The sequence below is a fragment of the Aegilops tauschii genome, chromosome 7 (genome assembly GCF_002575655.3).
Source record: "Aegilops tauschii subsp. strangulata cultivar AL8/78 chromosome 7, Aet v6.0, whole genome shotgun sequence".
Taxonomy (NCBI): Eukaryota; Viridiplantae; Streptophyta; class Magnoliopsida; order Poales; family Poaceae; genus Aegilops; species Aegilops tauschii.
This window is the reverse complement of record NC_053041.3, coordinates 573,704,522-573,710,336: the sequence shown is the minus strand read 5'-3', so window position 1 is coordinate 573,710,336 and position 5,815 is coordinate 573,704,522. Positions and strand designations below refer to the sequence as shown.

Genomic DNA, 5,815 nt, shown 5'->3' with positions numbered 1-5,815 from the left:
TTATGAACTATACACATTGTAAATAGTTTTAATAACCAAATAAATCAAACATTGCAAATAGTTTTACAAACAAATAGTCCCACGTCCAAATAAAAACATAATCAAATAGTTTTACAACCCAATCGAAATTATCTTCAATATATGGAAAATAAATGAACCGATACATCTACTGGTTCTCAATGTGAGTCCACATCTGCTCAACCAAGTCATCCTGGAGCTGCATATGAGTATGCCAATCACGCATTTCACGATGAAATTCGGCAAACTATTCAAAGGTTGCCGGTTCTTGGTGCTCAGGCTCAATATTTTCACCCTGAAAATCAAAACCTTGGTCATAGATGTTGTCATCACACTCATCCTCGACCATCTTGCTGTGCATGATCACATAAGCAGTCGGCACCTCCCAAAGCTTCTGGATACTCTATGTCAGCATAGGGTTTTGAATGATACCCCATCGAGATTGAAGCATGGCAAAAGCACGCTCCGCATCCTTCCTAGCACTCTTTTGCATTTGGGAAAATCATTGTCTCTTCTCTCCTTGCGGATTGGGTATTGTCTTCACAAGAGTTGACCATTGAGCATAGATACCATCAGCTAAGTAGTATACCTAGTTGTAATGGTGGCCATTGATCTCAAAGTTGACCTCTGGGGAGTGACCTTCTGCAAGCCTTGCGAACACTAGAGAACGCTGAAACACGTTGATATCATTGTGAGAACCAGCCACACCGAGAAACAATGACATATCCACAGATGTTGTAAAGCTACCGTTCTAGTATGACAGTGACAACTTTCACGTGCCCCTTATACTGCCACTGCCAAGTAAATGGACAATTCTTTCACTTCAAGTGCATACAATCTATGCTATCAAGCATGCCCGGAAAAGCCCCTATCGGCAATAATCGCCAACAACCTCTCTGTATCAGCGACAATTGGCTCTCTCAAGTACTCAACACTGCCACCATAGCCTTGCAGAAATTGTAGATTGATAGGAGTCATGTGGACTCAGTCATACGCACGTACTCATCCACAAGATCGCCTGCAATTTCATACGCAAGCATGCGAATAGCCAAAGTGCATTTCTGATAAGAGGAGAAGACGAGCTTGCCAAGGGCATCCTCTTTGCACTCAAAGTATGGGTTATATTCTACCACTCCCTCCCGAATATGATTAACACATTTCTCGCCATACGGAAGTGGCGGAAGAATTGATGTGGTTTGAAGAGTGGCCCATTCTCAAAGTAATCGGCACAGAGCAGGGCGTGGCTGCTCTCCCTATTGCAGTTCAAGGCCGGAGCATGACCCGGGATTGATCCCCTGACCCGAGGCCGCTGCCTAGCAATGTGGCCATTGACGACCAATACAGCCACCACAAGGTCTTCGTCATCCAAGGATGAATCATCCGGTGAACAAATGAAGTTGTGGTAAATATACTCATCCCCACTATCCATGGTACCTTGTAAGCAAAGTGTTGAGCACCTTGCAGTCGTGGTGGAGACGTAGCCGGGAAGAGCACCTCGAGCTCCCCTCACAGGCAGTAGGCCAGGTTTGCGTTGGCGGGCCGCGCCCTGCGGCTATGCAGCACCTGCCGGAAGGTGTTGGAGTCGATGGGCGTCGTCTGCGGCCGTAATTTCTCTCGCACGTTTGCGACAACAAAGAGTCACAAATGCCGGCAAAAAACTCCTCTAAAACGCGGGCATGGGTCGGCTATGGCATAGCGTGGTCGTGGTTAGGGCAACCTGGGAGGAAAGCGAGAAAAGCGACCGGTAAAATGGGTACTGATGGGTGGCGGCCGATGGCAAGGGTTGGAGGGAGGGGTAGTTGGAAGAGAAAAGGGGGTTGTGTCCCCGACGGCGGGCTAGGGGAGGACAAGGACACGCGTCCCGCCCGTCGCGCGCTATCCGTTTCGATGTAAACACGACCTAAGTTTGGACCAGGAGTGGGTCGAAACCAGACAAAAAAATGACATTTTGTTTGCTCTCACGCGTTGGGCCGTGTTTTATGTCCCTTTTAATTTCAAACAGACGCTAGGGACTTTCCGGGTCGTGCGTTGGAGTTGGCCCCTACTACTCCCACCTAACAGTTTAAATTAGATTTCACTTAGCGCGATGGCGCATACGCGTGACCAACTCCCTGTACGCCTCGTCCCGGCGTTATCATCAGGCTAGGTGCACACAGATGCATGCCCAATTGGTTGGTGCTGGGCCTGGTCGCGCTGTAGTTTCACGAAGAGAACATTCGCGTGCTAGATTCAGGGTTTTGTTTTTGACAAAGTTAAAAAAGAAATAAAACCAGTGGGTAATGAATATAGATTAACACAACATATATCTATTTATTTTGTGATGAGGAACGCAACAGAACTTTTCAATTCTCAACACTCGAAAACTCGGATCGTGGAGCAACCGAGCAATAAAAATTACACATTATTCCAGAATTAAGCCATGCAATGCATGTAAAGATTAGATGGGAGGGCTGCGGAAAACACGTGTGGAGAAAGAGCTTTGACAAGCTTTAATGCATGTTTCACTCGAAGGGTGGCAGGTGTTGTCTATCGAACAGCAGTAACAATCCGGCATATCTACGCAGGTTCTAGGTTGGCAGAGCCCGTATGGTAAGTGGACCTTGCTGCCGTTTTCCATGACTTGCTCCAAGTTTCTGCCTGTGGAACAGAAAAAAAAATAACTGAGGTTTGGCAATAGGCCTGGTGATTAGCTAGCTGCGGGTACTTACATTGCCCGTGGTTAGCAAAGCAGATGAAAAGAAGCACCGAGAGTACCACTGCTGTATGGAAGGTGTTCATGGACCTGGCCATGGAGGGAGTGAGACAGTGCTAGGCGTGCTCGTCTGCTGCTCGTAACCCCGCAGGGGGTGTCCTCGTTTTATACATACTCAACAATCCATGCATACACTTGAAATAAAAGCGCGTCATTAATCAAAATCAAAAAGACAGATTACCGAAATCTTGGCACTTTTAATGTCAAGATTTTGTTTTTTTCACGAATATGCAAACACATTATGTATCTCTACTATTAAAGAGGAGTTTTTACGTTCGCCTCCTAGCCGCTAATTTAACTTGGAATAATCTAATCAAATCTTTACATTAAAAAATGCGTTAATTTATGGAGAGTATCATATTCTTTGGACGGGAAGATCGTATTAATTATTGAGAGTATCATACTTTGTATGGGAGGATCATGTTAATTACAGAAAGTATTATCAAGCATTGGATGGGAGGATTGCGCTAATTATGAAAAGTATCGTCTAGCGTTGGATGGGAGGGTCGCGGTAATTATGAAGAGCATTATTTTTTAGATGGGGGATCACGTTAATTATGAAAAGTATCATCGAGTGTTGGACATGAGGATCACGTTAATTATGTAAAGCATTATCGAGCGTTGAACAAGAAGCATCATTTCAGATGTAGTACATGTCGTAGATCATCACAAATCCAACATGAGTGTTACATGAAATGTCAATTTCACTCATACACATACATACGGGAGTTTGTACGTTAGCCTTGCTAGAATGGGTTGTGCATAGTGTTTCTCATCTAGAGGTGCTTAGAGCAAGTACAATAGCAGGCTTATAGCTCGCTTATGTGGCAATTTTGCCTATGTGGAGAAGAAAGACATGAAAAAGTAAGGAGAGTGGGCTCTCATGCAAGAACCTAGCTATATGCAGATTCTTAGGTCAATACAATAAATATGAAGAAAGAGATAGAGAGAAGATGAGAAAAAGTAGTACTCTTATAGCCAACCTTATAGATAACCATATTGTATGAGTGACTATAAGTGGTGGCTATATATGACATGGCAACACCATATAGCCAACAGTTGGCACATTATTAACCATGGTCTTGCGGATTCCTAAGTCATCACTAGTAGAAAACAGGGCATCAGTCCCGCTTCTAGAGGGCCTTTAGTCCCGGTTCTGCAACAGGGACAAAAAGATCTGGACTAATGCCTGATGGGTCGTGTCCGCGTCAGTATTTTCCCTGAAGAGGAAGGGATGATGCAGCACAGCTACGGTAGGTATTTCCCTAAGTGATGAGACCAAGATTATCGAATCAGTAGGAGAACCAAGCAACACTATGTAAAAGGTACTTGCACGCAAAGAACAAATACTTGCCACCCGACGCGTAAGAGGGGTTGTCAATCCCTCTCGGGTAAAAGATAGATTGGTTTGTAGTAAATTGGATAAATAGATCTCGCGGAAACGCGAAATAAAATAAATGAAAAAAATTGCAGCAAGGTATTTTTGGGTTTTTCGGATAATAGATCTGAAAATAAAAGTGGCAAATAATAGATCGGAAAGCAAATATGATAAAGAATAGACCCGTGGGCCGTAGATTTCACTAGTGGCTTCTCTCGAGAAAAATAGCATACGGCGGGTAAACAAATTATTGTTGGGCAATTGATAGAACTTCAAATAATTATGACGATATCCAGGCAATGATCATTATATAGGCATCGCGTCCAAGATTAGTAGACCGACTCCTGCCTGCATCTACTACTATTACTCCACACATCGACCACTATCCAGCATGCATCTAGTGTATTAAGTTTATGTAAAAACAGAGTAATGCAATAAGAACGATGGCATGATGTAGACAAGATCTATTCATGTAGGAATAGACCCCATCTTGTTATCCTTAATAGCAACGATCAATACGTGTCTTGCTGCACCTTCTGTCACTAGGAAAGAACACCGCACGACCGAACCCATCACAAATCACCTCTTCCCATGGCAAGAAAAATTGATATAGTCGGCCTAACTAAACCAAAGATTTGAACAAGAAATACGAGGCTATAAGTAATCATGCATATAAGAGATCAAAACTCAAATAAATTTCATGGATAAAATAGATCTGATCATAAACTCAAAGTTCATCAGATCCCAACAAACACACCGCAAAAAGAGTTATATCAAATAGATCTCCAAGAGACCATTGTATTGAGAAACAAAAGAGAGAGAGGAAGCCATCTAACTACTGCCTACGGACCTGTAGGTCTACAATGAACTACTCACGCATCATCGGAGAGCCACCAATGAGGATGATGAACCCCTCTGTGATGATGTCTAGATTGGATATGGTGGTTCTGGAACTTGCGGCGGCTGGAATTGTGCTTCGTCGACTCCCCTAGGATTTTTTTGATTTTCTGGGTATTTATAGAGCAAAGAGGCAATGCGGGTGAGGGAGTCCTGGATTAGGGGGTCCTCGGGTGTCCAGACTATTTGATATGGGCCGGACTGATGGGTCGTGAAGATAAAAGCAGAAGACTTTCCCCCGTGTCTGGGTAGGACTCCTATATGCGTGGATCGCAAGATTGGTGTCCGGATATGTTATTTCCTTCCCCCACAAACCGACTCTGAATAATCCTAGGCCCCTCCGGTGTGTATATAAACCGGAGGGTTTAATCCGTGGAGGCTATCTGAATTCTCGTAGGCTAGACAACTAGGGTTTAGCCATTACGATCTCGAGGTAGATAAACTCTTGTAACCCCTATACTCATTGAATACAATCAAGCAGGACGTAGGGTTTTACCTCCTTTAAGAGGGCCCGAACCTGGGTAAACATTGTGTCCCCATCGTCCCCTGTTACCATTGATCCTCAGACACACAGTTCGGGACCCCCTACCCGAGATCTGCCGGTTTTGACACCGACATTGGTGCTTTCATTGAGAGTTCCACTGTGCCGTTGATGGAAGGATCGATGGCTCAACTTGTCATCGGCAATGATGTTATTTCTGGGGAGACTTTTCTCCCTGGTCAACTTTTTGTGTTTGGCGGCTTCGCTCTGCGTGCCAATTCAACTGGTC

General features: G+C 44.3%; 1 long non-coding RNA gene across 1 annotated transcript; it reads right to left on the bottom strand.

Moving 5' to 3' along the window:
• Window positions 1-2,304: 2,304 nt before the first annotated feature.
• Window positions 2,305-4,758, bottom strand: LOC120969606 (uncharacterized). Its single transcript, XR_005763939.3, has 2 exons — window positions 2,727-4,758; window positions 2,305-2,655 (listed from the first exon to the last, which is right to left on the bottom strand). It is a non-coding gene; the product is annotated as an uncharacterized lncRNA (long non-coding RNA).
• Window positions 4,759-5,815: the final 1,057 nt, after the last annotated feature.